Raw genomic sequence first — 19236 nt, 5'->3', positions numbered from 1 at the left:
CTGTGTGCCATACACAGCAAACAACTACATCAGTTCCAGGCTGTGCGCTATATTCACAGCAAGCTACTACATCAGTTCCAGGCTGTGCGCTATATGCACAGCAACTGCTACATACTGTACACTCCAGGCTGTGCACAGCAGACTTCAACATCCAAGACTGAGATTGTACTCCATATGGCTGACCACATTATTATTTCCTGGCTATGTCGCAGACTCCATACATCCAGGTTTTGCCCTGCTTCCAGTGGGAGCTTATCATCAGTGTCAGGCAGTGTGCTATATCTAGCAAACGCTGTAAAACTTCAGAAGAACATATTATCTACTTAAGGCTAGATGCAAGATCCAAATATATCTCTTCTCTGTCTCAGGTGTTTATTATATTTGGGAAGACTCATCTACCGATCTCCTGGTGCCCCAGTGTTGCTGCCTTTCTCAGCATGATCCAGTCTGTGCTTTCCACCTCTTATCTGACTTAGACCTGTTTTAATTGTCTTAATATTCTAGGCCGCAAGGTGGCTCACCAGCCTGCCCCGCATTCTGCCTCTTACGCACACTACTGCTAAACTGCATAAAGAGGAGATTCATTAAGCCACCTAGTTTCATATACTCGCCTAATACAAAAGCCAACCCTAAGATTTCTGACCCTGGACAACAAAACCGCAGTGATCTGACAAATACAAATTGGATGTCTTGTCATAGAGTAGGCAGTAATTGCATTGAAATAGTTTATACATTTTTTTTATTCCAGCATGTCCAGCAAAGGGAGAGTCATTGGTCCATGTTCTAATTCTCATACAAAGATTATACGTAGAGATGTGCAGTGTGGTTTTGGCTCAGATCTTCCCACCAAGTTCGGATCTCTGAACGAGGGAAAACATCATCTTTCTCAGACATCTGGGCATAGATGTCCAAGAAAGATGACGTTTTGTCTGTATTAGATTATGTTTTGCCTCGTTCTGTCTCATTCTAAGATGAGAAATTGGTGGAAAGATCCAAACTTTTCAGGAACATCTGAGCCAATACCAAACCACGCATCTCTAATTATAAATGACAACAAATTTGCCCCAAGAAGGAGTTAAATTGACAACATTATTGGCAGTCCTCAGGCATTATGGATGCATGATTGAATGAGTATCATCATCATCAATTGGTTCCTTTGAGGAGACCATAAATTGAGCCAAAGCCTCTACCTTAAGATTTTTTGGTCCAGAATCAAAGGATATTCAAAGATCAAACCATGACAAAATTAATGAACATTGGGCTTGCTTATGATTCATCACTGAGCTGTCTGAAGGTATAGGAGATTGTTATGGTCCATAAATATGCTAACTGGAAATTGAGCATCCTCAAAAAGATTGTTAGGTTTGTAGCAAGAATCACAAGGTGTGCAGACCGTCAAATTACAGACTTTATTGATATCACAAATAGACCAAAACAGAAAAATCTTAGAATTTAGAAATGCAGAAAACTCAGGCAGGAATTCAAATGTAGAGGAACATAAGCAGAATATTATAAGCAGAATATCTTCTGAACAACACAGGATGCCTTCAAACCAGACAGGAATGAAATGTCGAGTACTTGGCAGCCAGACAGGTGACAGGAACACGGATGGTCAGCCAGAAACTAGACCAGAATCCTGACTAGTCTCTGCCATGAATCAGAAATGGGAATCGTAGTCAGCTTTAGCCACTAAACAGAAGCAAGAATTGTAGTCAGCTATAGGCAGGAAACACAACCAGAAATACTAGTCAAATGTAGCATTTAGAACCAAGAATCTATGGGACAAGAAACAGGATGCGAACGCTGTAAGCAAACACTATCAGTGTCATAAGTGGAATATCAGGACAGGTCTTAAATTCAGGAAACAGCCAATAAAGAAACTTGCAGGTAACCACACCTACATAGTAGTTTAATTACTTGAATGCAAGCTCTCACATGCAGAATAATACCATAGACAGTAACTAACATCATAACGCATGCAGATAACATAGCTGTTTAGCATCTCAGGTTAATAGAAAACATATACACAATTGAAAGCATACACACAGGGAATACCCCTTTCAGACATACAAACGGGGAATTACCATGCTCAGACCCAGAATTTTCTCCTGTGCAAAATCCCGGGTATGGTCGAGACCCCCCTTTTCAGACACACAGATGTGTCCTCATAAATCATGACACCTTGCACATTAAACAGCCCTTCTAGTCATGCCATGAAGTGGTATGACTCTGTAGCCTGAGCATCTTTTCGTTCAACTTTTTACTTTCAAATGTGTCTTATTCGCAGAGCAATGCGAATAGGTAGAGAATCTGTGCCTGAGGAGGACCTGGTCACCAGCGCCACAGTTACCAGCACCGGGGCTGGTGGAGCGGCAGTGCTGAGCGTCCTAAAGGCAGGCCAAAATCTCTGGAATCTCAGTATGTCTGAAAGGGGTATAACAGACACTTAGCAAGAAGCACCTTGTTTCCAATTGTATAATTTTGCTCAGTGTCGAGGATTTTTTTTAGCTAGAATCTGCATGGATGAAGTTCCAAAAATCTGACCTTTGAAAGTGTACAACCCCAACTCCAACAGAAGAAGCATCTATCCAAATAAAAAGGTGTAATCACTGGCTGTTTCAAGTTTGGAGCTGACATAAAAGCTTCTTTCAGTTTTTAGAAAACCAAAATAGCTTCTTCTAGACATGATTTATAGTTGGATCCTTTTTTAGAAAGTGTTGTGAGAGGAGCCACCAAAAAAGAATAAGCCTGAAATCATTTTCGGTAATAGTTGGTGAATCCTAAGAATCATTAAACTCCCTTAAAGTCTGTTGGTTGAGGCCAGATTAGAATAGATTGGACAGTTTCTGAATACATGCAAAGACTGCTGCCAGAGATTATATACCCTAGGAAAGGAATGGAATCCTGTTCAAAAAGTCATCTCTCAAGTTTGTTCTGACATAAACGGGAGAGAACTTCCCGAACATGACAATTTTTAACTGTGATTAAATTGAGGCCCCTATAATCAATGCATGACTGGCAGCCCCTGACTTTCTTAAAAAAAAAAACCCTGGCCCCTGTTGGATAGAGAGACAGACAAATGAATCACCCTTTTTCTTTGATGTAGTCAGACATTGACTGGATATAGAGAAAGAGGGTAAACTCGGTGATAAGTCTTGCTGGGAAGTATGTATATGAAACAATCTCATTTACATTGAGGAGCTTATTTTTTGCAAAAGACATCCTGGAAACTCTTGCATTGGGGTAGAATACCTGGTGTAACATGCCCATTATACAGAGAGGAGCAGACTGCTATATTCTTTTGGAGACACAGGGCCTGATTCAGAGCCGCTCGTAAGCGGCTGCTCATTCGCACATCTGCGCATGCGTATGGGTCGTAATGCGCATGCGCCAACCAGTCATTGCGGTCGGAAATCGTGCGCTCGCAAAACAGCGAGGGCCTGCTAATTTGAGTGACAGAATGATGCGTTTGTGGGTGGTAACAGGGGAAGGTGCTTGAAAACGGGGAGTGGAGATCTGAACGCAGGCATGCCAAACGGGCGTTTAATGGGAGTGTATAATTAGTAAAGGAGCATCATCGACCTCGTCACTTGGTTGTCTTTTAGCCTGAACTGCTCGCAGTGATTGCGGGAAGTAAAACCTACCACAAGCACTGCGAGCAGTTCAGATGCCTTTCGATGTACTCGATTAATCTAATAAATAGCAGAGATGACGTATGATGCGAACGGCCAGGGGGCGTCTTTACAAAATAGCGAGAGCATGTTTCGTTCGCTCGCTCAGACATAGAGGCGTCAACAGACTGCAAAGAGCGAGCGCTCAATTTAAGTAGCCGGGCCCTTTTTCTGAATGACTGTTCGCAAATAGCGTACGGCTCTGAATCAGGCCCACAGTGCAAAGCAAGCTGAACCCCAAAATAGGATCTGTGGTGTGTTCCAAACTAAATGAGGATAGAGCAGTTTAAACTGAGCCTAAAGTTAGTTGAGAGGAGGCTTTAGGGATAATTACAAAAGTGATCTCCTCAGAGTGTAACACCCAGATTTTCAACCATATGGATTGTGTCTGGAATGGATGGTGCTGCCTAGAATTGTATTCCCATCAATAGTGGTAAAATAATTTGGATTATCAACTAGTTATGGTTAGTTTGAAAACCAAAGCTGCCACAAACAAAGTTTCCAGCATCTCCAGAATCAATTGGGGCTGATAAGGGCACATATCTAGTGGCATATTCCAAAGTCACAAATGAAACAAACTTGCTTAGTTAGTAGTGTGAGTAACTATTCCTAATTTGACCTCTCCTGCATCAATTAGGAATTATCATTTCCCAAACACTTAAGGCATGTTGGAAGTAAATGATCAGAACCAGCACAGTATATGCAAAGGTTCTTGAGAGTCAGATGAGAGGAGCCAAATTGCATTGGTTCTTCAGAATTAGGAGAAGGGGCATGAAATCATGAAGCCAACTTGATCTTGAGCTTACCCTGATTATGCTTCTCAAGGGTCCTTTCTCAGAAGCCCAGGACAACTTTATTACGAAGAGAGATTAACTCATCAAGAGAAGTTGGAGTTATTATTATACTTTATTTATATGGCACCACAAATGTTCTGCAGCGCCTCACAAAATATATTAACAAATGAGAAAACATGTAAAACAGCGACTTACAGTACAAAACAATACAGAATAAGAACATAGCTTATAAACATTGCTGCAGCGTTCATAACACTCAAAAAAGCAGCAGGGCGTCAGCTCCCAGGTGTAAAGTGCCCTTGTGGAGAGTTTTGAGTAGATGATTGTATGAGTGAAGGAAGGAAAAGCACCTAAGGGAAGAGGGCCCTGCTTGTGTGAGCTTACATTCTATAGGGGGGGAGACAGGCAGGGGTGACACAGATAGGGTAGACAGTGAGGAAGAAGCATGTAAGCAGCAGGTTAGGATGAGAGCTGGAAGGCTTTGAAGTAGTGAGTCTTGAGACCACGTTTGAAGATTTGTATAGAGGTGGAGAGTCTGATAGGGAGAGGGAGAGAGTTCCAGAGGAAGGGAGCAGCATGGGCGAGATCTTGGAGGTAGGAGTGGAAGGAAGTGATCAATAGGCAAGAGAGGTGGGATGCATATATAGGAAAGGGAGGGAGATTAGTGTGATGTAGATGAAGGTGTGGTAAAGTGATAGAGAGTGGAGGGTGGGTGCTGAGCTTAGTGGTTGGGTAGTAGGACCATTGTGGTGGAGAAAAGAATGAAAGAGGAGTAACGGGAGAGGAGAAGGAGGGAAGCAGAGGTGAGGCATACAGACAGAGGAGGGGAGAGAAGGGGAGGCAAAAGGGGAGGATACTAGGGGGGAAGGATAGAGGTGGGAACAGGGGGAAGAATAAAGTATTAGGTATGCACAGAGTAAAGTGAGAATTTTAAGAAAACATGGTTACAGTGTGGATGAGTTAATAATAGTGTATGTGTGAGAACGACAGTGTTGAAGGTTTTTCAAAAATGCTGGTGAAAGAACACTGGGCCTGATTGAGAGCCGGACGCTCTGAAAGAGCGCTCGCTCTAAATATGGGTGTTTTTTTTTTTTCTGCGGCCTCCTGGCCACTCGCATAGCTGTTGGTGACCACCACTATAGCGAGCAGCCATGATGATGGTCGCAATGGTCAAGACCATTGCGACAATCGCGGCTTGCGACGAGACCCTTGTGGTAGGGTCTCGTGGCCACAAGCCCCAGAGAGCTTTCAGCTCTAACAGAGTCGGAAGCTCTCCACTGGCATCACTCATGATGTCAGTGGGGCCGCCCCCAAAAGGCAAGCGTTCCCTCGGGAAAGCCTCCGTTTGGGCAGCCACCCCTCCCGGCCCGCCCACCAAAAGGGGCGAGCTGTCACTCAACATCGACAGCTCAAACAAGGAGTTCAGTGTTGCATGTCCTGGTTATGCAGGCAGCAGATATTTGTTCTGAAGAGATAGTGAACTCACACTTGATGCTCCATAGGTGTCCATATGCAGTATTGATAGCAGTTTAGTTGTGTTTGATTAAATGTTCTCCTTCTGTTTTCCTTCGGTTTAATGCCGGTCTAACGCTGAAATTTTCCCTAAAATCTATTTTGCACTTGTTATTCTGCACTTAGGAGTCTACTGACTCCAGCCAAGGCTAACCAGCCTAGTGGATGATATCTAAGTAGATATGTAGCCAAATGTGCATCCTAATTAAAAACAACCCCCCACTTGCCAGCCAATACAGACCCAGCAATAAAATGGCTTAAACAAACATGTAGCACATACCAAACATTTAGGACTTAAGATCAATCACGCCTACACACAATCTAAAGACTAGAGATAGTCCTTATGGCAATTTATAGACAATAAAATATTATAAGACTGCAGCAGACTTAATATTAATAATTGCTGATTACCTAAATATATAATTCAAATAAAACAGCACATCAGGAGTAATGTTCTGCAGCAGACTTCAAATTAATAATTGGAGTTGACAAGCAGTGAGCTCATATTTGATCCTGTTGGTAAGCAGGTGTCATGACTGGCTCTGCGGTGTGGTGTCCAGATGCACCATTGCGCACCAAGGGGGCACTTGATGGGCACACAGGTAGTGATGTAAATACGCTCTGTTGCACAATGGATAGGCACTTGCTTAGTACACAGGCGAGATGTATAGGACGCACTGTTGCACAAGGAATTGGCACTTGTTTTAGCACAAAGACAAGATGTTTTTAGGATGCACTTTTGTACAAGAGTTGATATTTGTTAGCACACAGGCAAGGTGTTAGGATGCTCTGTTGCACCAAGAGTTGGTATTTGTCAGCACACAGGCAAGATGTTAGGATGCTCTGTTGCACAAGGAGTTGGGATTTTTAGACACAAGGATATCATGAAGAGAGAACCTGGAACGTGGTAGCAGTAGTAAGCACAGACAACTTCCTTCCATTCAGAGGCAGGCTTTATAGTAGGTAGCAGATCATAGGTGGACAGCATCAGCTGACCACTACCATGCTACTATTGGGTAAGCGGTAGTCAGGTAATGTGAACTGTCATGGCCAGGTTCATGACGGCAACCACAGTAACCAAGGCACGGCACAACACATGGATGTTCACATGGCTCTAAGAATAATGCTCAGCACATCAGCTGCACCTGGCATTTGACCACCCGAGAAATCTGAGGAAGCCGGCACTGCAGTAAGTAACGGCCGATCCTAGGCCACAACCTGACAGACCTTTTAGGGTGGACTCAGGACACCCATGAGGCATCTAAGGAATCAATAGAGGAGCATGAACATCAGATACCTTGACCCAAGTCCGTTTTTCAGGTTACTACCCCTTCCAATCGATTAGATATTGGAGACAATTAAAGCGATGCCAAGAATCAAGAATCTTTTGAATCTCAAATTCCACCCCCCCAGAGAGTTTGTACTTGAGGAGTCTTGGGTGAAGATTGTTGAAACCGATTAAGAATCAGTGGTCGTAGTAAAGAAACATTGGAAGGTGTTAGAGATTCTTAGCTGAGAAGGAAGTTCTAGTTTACAGGCCACAGGGTTGATGATTTTTGAGATGTGATATTGTTCAAGTAAGCGAGGGGCAAATTTCATACTAGGAACCTTCAGCTGAATATTCCTAGAGGAGAGCCACACTCTATCTCTAACTTTGAGAAGAGGAACAGCGAGACAGCTTCGATCAGCAAATTTTTTGTAATTAGAAGAGGTCTTCTTCAAAGAACAATGAACATCCTGCCATAAGGTCGAGAAAGAATTGACCACACTCGTAACCGCAAGAACTTCCATTGATGGTAACTTTTGGAACTCTGAGACCCGTGGATGTTTACCGTATCCGCTAAGAAATGGAGCGGAATCAGAAGAGGAATGATATCTAAAATTGTGAGCAAATTCTGCCCAGGGCAATAAATCGATCCACTCATCTTGAGAAGAGAACATGAAGAGTCTGACGAAAGTTTCCAACTCCTGGTTCATCCTCTCCATCTGGCCATTGGTCTGAGGATGATATGCAGATGAAAACTTTAATTTAATCCCACAGGATGCACATAGTGCCCTCCAAAACATAAATTGTACTCCACGATCGGAAACAATTTCCTTCAGCAAGCCATGGATCCACAAGATTTCTTTTATAAACACCTTTGCCAATTGAGGGGCATACAGAAGTCCAATTAAAGGAATTAAGTGGGCCATTTTCGAAAATCGATCCACTACCACCCAGATCGTATTGTGCCCCTTTGAAGATGGTAACTCTGAAATGAAATCCATAGAAAAATGGGTCCAAGGGGCTTCCGACACAGGTAGAGGTCGCAGAGGACCAACAACTTTCTTATGACTTAATTTATGTTGGGCACACTTGGAGCAAAATATGATGAAACTCCGAATATCCTCTCTCATGGTAGGCCACCAGTAGGATCATTGTAAGAATTTAAATGTCTTCAGGATACCTGAGTGACCAGCAAAGAGTGAGGCATGGGCCCAAGTCAACAATCTCTCTCGAAGATGAGGAACAACAAAAATGTTTCCAGGAGTAGGAGATAAAACCTGAGTGGGAGCAAACACCAGAGGATCTAATATAGTTTGAACTAAGGACTGATCCTCCTCTTCAAGAAGTGACAAAAAGGATCTTGAAAGCGCATCAGCCTTTTTGATTAAAATTCCTGGGCGGAACTGGAGCTTCAAATCAAATCAAGAGAAAGGGACAACAGTGAGTTTGTTGGGCAGTCTGGAGGTATACCAGATTTTTGTGATCCGTAATAAGGGTGTATGGAAATTTTGCCCCTTCCAATAGGTGTCTCCATTCCTCCAAGGCTAAGCACTTGGCCAACAGCTCCTGATCTCCAATGGGATAGTTCCTTTCTGCTGGGGAAAACTTACATGAAAAGAACCCATAAGGGTGTCTCTTCCCATCGTCAGCAACCAGAGTAAAAGGCTTATCCAATTGTGGCTGACACAAAATCGTAGCAATAGAAAAAGCTGTCTTAAGAGCTAGAAAAGCAGCTATGGCTGCAGATGGCCATCGAGACGGGTTCGATCCTTTCTTAGTGAGGGCTGTGATCAGTGATACTACTGTAGAATTTTTTTTAATGAATCTCCTGTAATAATTAGAGAAGCCCAAGTGCTGGATGGCCTTCAATGAGGTTGGTTGAGGCCAATCTTGGATACCTTTTTATTTATCTGGATCCATTTGTAGAGAACTTCCGAAAATGATGTGCCCCAGAAATGGAATGGAGGACTGTTCAAATACAAACTTAAAAATCTTCCCGTAAAGACTATGGGCATGAAGATGAGAGAAAACTTCCTTGACTTGACGTCGATGGCTTTGTAGGTCTTTGGAGAAGATTAATATGTCGTCCAGATAGAAAACCACAAATTTGTGCAAGGTGTCCCTAAAGATGTCATTAACATAACCATGGAAGACTGCACGGGCATTACAAAGACCAAACAGCATCAGCCAATTATTTGAAGTGACCGTCACACGTATTAAACACCATTTTCCACTCATCTTCGGCCTTGATGCGGATCAAATTATACGCCCCATGGAAATCCAATTTAGTGAAGATACAGGCTCCCCGGACTTTATCAAACAATTCAGAGATGAGCGGTAGAGGATACCGGTTCTTACTGGTAATATTGTTGAGCCCCCTGTAGTCAATACAATGCCTGAGTCCTCCCTCTTTTTTTTTGACAAAGAAAAAACCTGCTCTTGCCGGTGAAGAAAATGGTCTGATGAACCCATTAGGAAGGTTTCCTTTAATGTAAACAGACATGGCTGCCGTCTCCGGCACAGAAAGACGGTAAATACGATATATTGAGGAGGCATTTTTCCAGGAACAAGATCAATGCCGCAGTCAGAAGAGCGATGGGGAGGCAATTGGTCTGCAGCTTGTTCATTAAAAACATCAGCAAGCTCATGGTATGCTTCTGGCAAGCGAGGAATAGAGAGAGACAAAGATGGAAGCAACTCTCACCCTAAGCGAGGACTTGCATAGTTGACCAGTTTAAAGTAGGATTATGCCTTTTAAGCCAGGGAAGGCCAAGGACTAGATCATAAGACATTTTAGGAAGTACTAGTAACTCAATTTTTTCCTGGTGAAAGCAGCCAACTTGAAGAGACACTGTATGAGAAATGGAAGAAATAGAGCTTCCAAAATAATACTACTGTCAAATCCAGAGAGGGCTAGTTTGCTGAGCAGTGGATAAACTGGAATACCTAAGGAATGAATCAGGGTTTCAGAAATAAAATTTCCTGCAGCTTCGGAGTCAATTAATGCTTCCAAGTCCTTTGTCCAGTTCTTATAGGAAAGTGATACCGATAATAGACTATCCATTACACGGGATGGCTTGATCAAAACCCCTAAACCCCTGAACCAGTTAAGGTCTGGCGTTTCCTGTAAGAAGAGGACAATCTTTAAGAACATGACCCGGAGTGGCACAGTATAGAATTAGTTTGTTTTGGAACCGACGGATTCGTTCGGCCGAAGACAAGCGAGACCTATTGACCTGCACAGGTTTTTTTTACTGGTGGTAGGTGAAGAAGGACGGGCTTCTAGAAAGAAATTATCTTGAAAGTGGTCCCCTCGTCCTCTGCTAGCCAAACGTTCCCTGTGCCGTAAGTCGATTTTGATACATAGAGAGACTACCTCCGAAAAGAATTCTGGAAGATCTCGAGAGGCTAATTTGTCTTTCATTTTCTCATAGAGCCCGTGAAGAAATGCTGCTTTAAGGGCTTCCTCATTCCATTTCAATTCGGAGGAGATTGTTTGGAACTGGACCACGTACTGTCCTACAGTACAGGTTCCTTGACGGACTCATAGGGAGGTCAGCTGAGGCTGAGGCAGTACGGCCAGGTTCATTGAAAATTCTTTTGAAAGTTGCAAAAAACGTTTCTTAATTAGAGACCAGAGGATCAGCACTTTCCCATAGTGGTGAAACCCAGTCCAATGCAGTTCCAGTCAGTAAGGAAATTATGTATGCCACTTTTGACCTAAGAGTTGAGAAATTCTGTGGCAAACACTCAAACTGGATTTCACACTGGTTGATGAACCCCCTGCATCGATGGCGATTCCCATCAAAGCGTTCAGGGGACGCCAATTGAAGACAAGACTTCGGGTGGCTGAATCCTGGAGGTTGAGCTGGAGGATGTCGGTGCTGCCACAGCAGGTGGAGGGTGAAGCATAGCTAGGGTCACATGTATAGCCAATAGTTGACCAGAGACCTCTTGCAGGTATTGCCCCACCTGGTGCTGAGCTGCATCTTTAGAATCCATGCGTGAGGCCAGGTCTTGCAATAACCCCGCTGCCTGGGAACCAGTAGTTTCCATTGGGCCTGTGCAAACTGTCATGACTGGCTGTGTGGAATCCCCTGCTGAGGGGATGAAAGATGAGGTTCCGGACTGAGGAAAGAATCGGAAGCATGGGGCCTGTATGTAAGATCTCATCCACGAATACCGGACTTTGACGAGACCTGACAAAAGGTGCAGTGTCTAACCAGCTGGGAGGTGTTCACAAGTGATCCCTCCAAGCTGATTATGGGTTTAGCTGCACCCAGCTGGCAGGTCGGTCCTTTGGTCATGTGTTTGGTACCCACGGGAAAAGAGAAGTTACTACAGTGGACCTAGAGATCTACTTCTGTAAGAAGTAGATGGCACCAATGAGGAAATTGCAACTTGTACACTGGAGAAGGTCTTTTGTCGCACAATAGCGCCGAGAGGTGACACTCGTAATAGTACACAAATGAGGGTGGTTTGAGGCAGAGTTGCGCCAAGGGGTGGCGCCGATGATATGCACCGGTGTGGTGTCCAGATGAACAATTGCACACCAAGGGGGCACTTGATGGGTACACAGGTAGTAATGTAAATACTCTCCATTGCACAATGGATAGGCACTTGCTTAGCACACACGCGAGATATATAGGATGCACTGTTGCACAAGGAATTGGCACTTGTTTCAGCACACAGGCAAGATGTTTTTAGGATGCACTGTTGTACAAGAGTTGGTAATTGTTAGCACACAGGCAAGATGTTAGGATGCTCTGTTGCACCAAGTGTTGGTATTTGTCAGCACACAGGCAAGATGTTAGAATGCTCTGTTACACAAGGAGTTGGTATATGTAGACACAAGGATATCACGAGGAGAGAACCTGGAATGTGGTAGCGGTAGTAAACACTAGGTAGCAACAACATTGCACAGGCAACTTCTTTCCATCCGGAGGTAGGCTTTATACCCTAAGGTAGCAGATCATAGGTGGACAGCATCAGCTGACCACTACCATGCTACCATTGGGTAAAGGGTAGTCAGGTGATGTGAACTGTCATGGCTGAGTCCATGACGGTGACCACAGTAACCTAGGCACGGCGTGACACACGGATGTCCATATGGCTCTAAGAATAATGCTCAGCGCATCACCCGCCATGGACCTGGCATCTGACCACCCGAGGGATCAGGGGAAGCCGGCATCTCGGTGAGTAATGGCCAATTCTAGACCGCAACCTGACAGCAGGGCCGCAACTAAGGGGGTTGGAGGTGCATGCACACTGGGTACGCCACTGCATTTGCGGCCAGTGTCCTCCAGCCCATTGCCACAGGGGGGCTCCAAGCTGGACGTCTGCTGATATTTTATTACCAGAAGGGGGTGCCGGCTCCTTCCCTACAGCACCGCTGTCATTGGAGTATGGAGTACTCTCCTGAACTCCAGCTTCCGGCTCTCCCTACGGGCACTATGGGAAAGATGTCATGACATCTCTCCCATAGTTCCGAGGAGTAGCCGGGCAGAGCAGACGGTGGCAGATGTAGGAGCGGGGTTTAAGGTAAGTATTGGGGTTTTTTTGTGTAAGCGGCACTACAGGGGCATTACTTTGGGGGCATTACCATATGGGCACTACTACAGGAGCATTACCATATGGGCACTACTACAAGGGCACTACCATATGGGCACTATTACAGGGACATTACTATATGGGCACTACTACAGGGGCATTACTATATGAGCACTACTACAGGGGCATTACCTCAGGGGGCATTACTATAGGGGCACTGCTACAGGGGGCATTACTATTGGGGAATTACCAGGGGGGCTCCAAATTACTGTCTTGCTCCGGGTGACAAAAATCCTAATTTCGGCCCTGTGGTAAGGCCCTGACAAATGATCACAGGAGACTCATTGTTTCACTGTAACTCAGGAGAATGGAAGCTGAATTGAAAGGCATACTGTCCCATAGCCTGAGACCCTTGGCGGAGATGAAGGTTCTAAGAGATTGGTTTGCTGCAGTGTGAAAATAAATCCATAGTGGTGGTGTCCATACACCATGGGTCTTCAACCCGTGGCCCATGGAGCCATTCCCCGTGGCCCGCAGATGGTCACCGCTGCCAGCGCCGGCGGCATTGTGTGTTTGTTTTGGCAGCCAGTGAAAGTCAGACAGACTCTTACTGGCTGCTGTGCCCACTGCAGGATCCAGAGCTCACTCGTAAGCTCCACCTTCTGGCTCCCGCAGTGGGTGATGGATGAGACGTCACAACATCTTTCCCATAGTACAGAATGGGCCAGGAGGATGCTGGGCAGAGGAGCAGACAGCGGCAGGCACAAGGATTCAGGTAAGTGTTGTTTTTTTTGTGTGTCTTTGTTCAATATATGTAAGGGGCACTGCAAAGGGGTGGAGGCATAGCATAGGGGGCACTGCATAGGGGGGATCACTACTGGGGACACAATATAAGGGGCACTACTGGGGGAAATGCATAAGGGGACTACTACTGGGGGCACTGCATAGGGGGGACTACTAATAGGAGAACTGCATAGAAGGGACCACTACTGGGGATGCAATATAAGGGGCACTACTGGGGTAAATGCATAGGGGGGACTACTACTGGGGGCACTGCATGGTGGGACTACTACTGAGGGCACTGTATAAGGGGCACTGCATAGGGCGGACTACTGGGGGCACTGCATAGGGGGACCACTACTGGGGGCACTGCATAGAGGGGACCACTACTGGGGGCACTGCATAGGGGGGACTACTACTGGAGGCATTATATAAGAGGCACTACTGGGGGCACTGCATGGGGGGACTACTACTGGGGGCACTGAATAATGGGGACCACTACTGGGACCACTGTATAATACTGGGGGCACTGCATAGAGGGGCAGTTATGGGACATAATTGAGGATGGGGTCAGCTATCTGACATAATTAATGGAGTAGGAGCGACAGTTATGGGGCATAATTATAATTGTGGGAGGAGGGGTGCTGTTCTGGGACCTAATTAAAATTGTAGGAGGAAGCAGTTATAGGACATAATTGTGTGAGGAGGGGGCAGGGTCTAAATATTGCAGTTTAGCTTAGTGGCCCTGGGGCTTCATTGAATTTTAATGTGGCCGACACTGATTGAAGACCCCTGCCGTACACCATGGCACACAGAAGCAGCTGCTGCTAAGCAATACTGGAAGCAGCTACAGCTCAGCGAACCACCACCACAGAAGGAGGGACTAGTGACTGTCTGGAACCATTAAACAGGTGGCTTGTTCTGGCAGTTTGTGACAAACCCAAAAGGGAAAACTCAAAAAAAGGCAAGTCATAATATCACAGTACAATATGTTTTTTTTATAATGCTCCTCAAGATCCCCTTTACATTGCTCTGGTGGACTAGTTGGAGTAGATGTTGGTGAGGTCTTTATTTTGCTGCTGGATATTAATGTATTTGGTCCTGGTAAAGGTGTTTGACTCAATTGAAGACTTGCATTGATTTATCATTCATTTATGTATGTTGCTTATAAATAGGCTGTGACAACAATATGTCTGTCTATTAATTCTAAAGCATTTGTGAGCATTGTTCTGATAAACTGGAATGTGTATGTGGTACATGGCAGTTTACTAAGAAGTGTATGCAGAGCCGTAGCTAGGGTGGTGCGGTCGGTGCCTCCGCACAGAGCGCAATATTGCTGAGGGCGGAACACCAACCGCCTACCACCATGTCTCTCTGTTGTTTTTTGATCTAGTGCCGGGCGGCCGCTGCTGCGTGTCCGCGGCGCCCAGCACAGAGGAGGCGGGGCAGACAGACGCAGCCTCTCCGCCTCATTATGACATCCTGACTCCAGGCATCCTACAGTATTAGGGCAGCCAGGCAGGAGAGACGCAGACGTCATGACGTCGTGACGTCTCCCCGCCCAAGGCTCCCAGAGGATAGAGGAGCTGCTGGCTGCTGTCCTGAGTGCTGGGGGTGGCTGGCAAGGAAAGGCGCGGTGGAGTGTGGACACAGCAGCAGACAGCACACAGGGCTGGATCCTGGATGAAACAGGACAGAGGAGCTGCCACTGCCAGGTGAGGTCTGACAGTGACTGGCAGCAGTATTAAAAAGTAGTGGCCATCCCAGCAGCCTCCCCCATTGCAACTCGTGTGCTGAATTATTTATTAATCAAATAAATAAATGTAAAATATATATATGTAAATATACATATAAATGTAAGTGTATATATATGTGTGTGTGTGTAGTATATATATATTTAGTATATACATCATATATATGTATATATGTAGTGTGTATGCATATATATATATATAAATACATATATATATATATATATATATATATATATAAATATATTAGGGGTGTGCACCGGCCACTTTTCGTGTTTTGTGTTTTGGTTTTGGATCTGGATCTTTCTTCGTGTTTTGGATCTGGATTGGTTTTGCCAAAACCACCCTTCCGTGTTTTGGGTTCTGGGTTTTGTGTTTTGGATCTGTATTTTTTTTAAAAAAAGCATAAAAACAGCTAAAATCACAGAATGTGTTGGTTTTTCTGCTCCTATGCTATTATTAACCTAAAAAACCTTAATTTCCACTCATTTCCAGTTTATTCTGAACACCTCACACCTCACAATAGTGTTTTTATGTCCAAAAGGTTGCACCAAGGTAGCTGGATGACTATGCTAAGCGACACGAGTGGGCGGCACAAACACGTGACACTGCAGTGGCAGACAGGATGGCAGTTTGAAAAACTAGGCCCCAAACAGTACATAATGCAAAGAAAAAAAAGAGATGCAAGATGGAATTGTCCTTGGGCCCTCCCACCCACCCTTATGTTGTATAAACAGGACGTGCACACTTTAACAAAGCAATCATTTCAGCGCCAGGGTCTGCCACACGACTGTGGCTGAAATGATTGGTTCGTTTGGGCCCCCACAAAACAAGCTGGCAATTAATCTGGCCCTGCACAAACTGACTCTACGGAGGCAAGATGTCGTCCTCATCCTCCTCATTCACCGATTCCTCACCCTCTTCAGTGTTGTGTACATCCTCATCCTCACAGAGTATTAACTCGTCCCCACTGGAATCCACCACCACAGGTCCCTCTGTACGTTCTGGAGGCTGGTCTCCCTGGAAAAGTTGATAATTCATTTTTATGAACATCATCTTCTCCACATTTTGTGGAAGCAACCTCCTACGCCTTTTGCTGACAAGATTCCCGGCTGCACTAAACACTCTTTCGGAGTGCACACTGGAGGGGGGGCAACTCAGGTAAAATAGAGCCAGTTTGTACAGGGGCCTCCAAATTGCCTCTTTTTCCTGCCAGTACAGTAGTGCCAAGCGTGCGCCTGTGTCATAAGTTAAAGGCCGGCTGGCTTGTCCGTTAAAGGGTGCTGTAACCCCCAAAGTACACTCCAAACAAAATAAAAAAATATTTTCTGTGTTTGTGAATTGTGTGCGCAGTAGCCGCACGTGCATCAACAAAGTAGTGACAAGCGTGCGCCTGTGTCATAAGTAAAGGGCCGGCTGGCTTGTCCGTTAAAGGGTGCTGTAACCCCCAAAGTACACTCCAAACAAAATAAAAAAATATTTTCTGTGTTTGTGAATTGTGTGCGCAGTAGCCGCACGTGCATCAACAAAGTAGTGACAAGCGTGCGCCTGTGTCATAAGTAAAGGGCCGGCTGGTTGTCCGTTAAAGGGTGCTGTAACCCCCAAAGTACACTCCAAACAAAATAAAAAAATATTTTCTGTGTTTGTGAATTGTGTGCGCAGTAGCCGCACGTGCATCAACAAAGTAGTGCCAAGCGTGCGCCTGTGTCATAAGTAAAGGGCCAGCTGGCTTGTCCGTTAAAGGGTGCTGTAACCCCCAAAGTACACTCCAAGCAAAATAAAAAAATATTTTCTGTGTTTGTGAATTGTGTGCGCAGTAGCCGCACGTGCATCAACAAAGTAGTGCCAAGCGTGCGCCTGTGTCCCATAAGTAAAAGGCCGGCTGGATTGACCGCTAAAGGGTGCTGTAACCCCCAAAGGGCAGTCCAAACAAAATAAAACATTTTTTTCTGTGTTTGTGAATTGTGTGCACTGTGGCTGCACGTGCATCAACAAAGGAGCAGCGCCAAGCATGCGCCTGTGTCCCATAAGTAAAGGGCTGGCTGGCTCATTTCTTAAAGGGTGGTGTAACCCACAAAGTGCACTAGTCTCCAACAAAAATAAAAAATGATTTTCTGTGTTTGTGTGCGCCTTAGCCGCACTATATATCAATATAACATAAATGGAGGACCAAACTTTCTCCGATAAAAATAAAATAGGTGAAGATCAAGAACCACTTCCTCCTAGTGCTGAAGCTGCTGCCACTAGTCATGACATAGACGATAACATGCCATCAACATCGTCTGCCAACACCGATGCCCAATGTCATAGTAGAGGGCACATACAATCCCAAATGACAAAGTTCAGGAAAATGACCTTGAAAAAAACATTTAAATCATCTGAAGAGAAACGTAAACTTTCCAATATGTCATTTACGACACGGAGTGGCAAGGAATGGCTAAGGTCTTTCCCTATGTTCATGACTAGTGGTTCAGCTTCACATGACGATGGAAGCCCTCCTCCCACTAAAAAAATCAAATGAGTTAAGCTGGCAAAAGCACAGCGAAGAACTGTGCATTCTAAGAAGATATCACAAATCCCCAAGGAGAGTCCAAGTGTGGTCGTGGTTGTGATGCCTGACCTTCCCAGCACCGGACAGGAAGAAGTGGCTCTTTCCACCATTTGCACGCCCCCTGCAAGTGCTGAAAGGAGCACCCACAGTCCACTTGCTGATATGCAAATTGAAGATGTCACTGTTGAAGTACAACAGGATGAGGATACTGGTGTCGCTGGCGCTGAGGAGGAAGTTGGCGAGGAGGATTCTGATGGTGATGTGGTTTGTTTAAATCAGGCTCTGGGGGAGACAGTTGTTGTCCGTGGGATGAAAAAGCCCATCACGGTCATGCCTGGGCAGAAGACCAAACATTCCACCTCTTTGGTCTGGCAATATTTCTATCCAAATCCGGACAACAACTGTCTTGCCATATGTGCCATATGTAATGGTGGAATAAGTAGGGGTAGGGACGTTATCCACCTAGGAACATCCTCCCTTATACAGCACCTGCAGCGCGTTCATAAAATGTTACTGTCAAGTTCAGAAACTTTGGCTAAGACCGTAAGCAGTCCAGGGACACCTAAATCCCATTGTCCTGTTGTATCCAAGTACCTGCAAACCACACTGTCAACTCCCTCCTCGTCAATTTCCTCCTTAGTCAGGATCGGAAGTAGTCCTGCAGGCCATGTCACTGGCATGACTGAGTCTCCTATCCGGGATTCCTCCGGAGGATCCTGCATTGCTAAGCCTCCTGCTGCCGCTGCTGCTGTTGCTGCTGCTGGGAGTCGTTCATCATCCCAGAGAGGAAGTAGGAACACCACTACTTTTACTAAACAATTGACCCTCCAACAGTCCTTAACGAGGAGGATGAAGTATGACAGCAGTCATCCTGAAGCAAAACGTATAACTGAGGCCTTGACTGCTATGTTGGTGTTAGACGTGCGTCCGGTATCCGCCATTAGTGCAGTGAGATTTAGACAATTGATGGAGGTAGTGTGTCCCCGGTTCCAAATCCTGTCTAGATTCCACTTCACTAGGCAGGCGATACCGAGACTGTACAGAAACGTCAGAAAAAGTGTCCTCAGTGTCCTGAAAAATGCCGTTGTACCCAATGTCCACTTAACCACGGACAAGTGGAACAGGGCAGACTAAGGACTATATGACTGTGACAGCCCACTGGGTAGATGTATCACCTTACGCAGCAACAGCAGCAGCGTCACCAGTAGCAGCATCTCAGAAACCCCAGCTCGTTCCAAGACAGGCTACGCTGTGTATCACCGGTTTCAGTAAGAGGCACACCGCCGACAACCTCTTAGAGAAACTGAGGAAAATCATCGCCCAGTGGCTTACCCCACTTAGACTCTCCTGGGGATTTGTG

This window comes from Taudactylus pleione, unplaced genomic scaffold (assembly GCF_031769625.1).
Source record: "Taudactylus pleione unplaced genomic scaffold, aTauple2 ptg000186l, whole genome shotgun sequence".
In the NCBI taxonomy this organism is placed as follows: domain Eukaryota; kingdom Metazoa; phylum Chordata; class Amphibia; order Anura; family Myobatrachidae; genus Taudactylus; species Taudactylus pleione.
Note: the sequence above shows the minus strand (reverse complement) of the source record.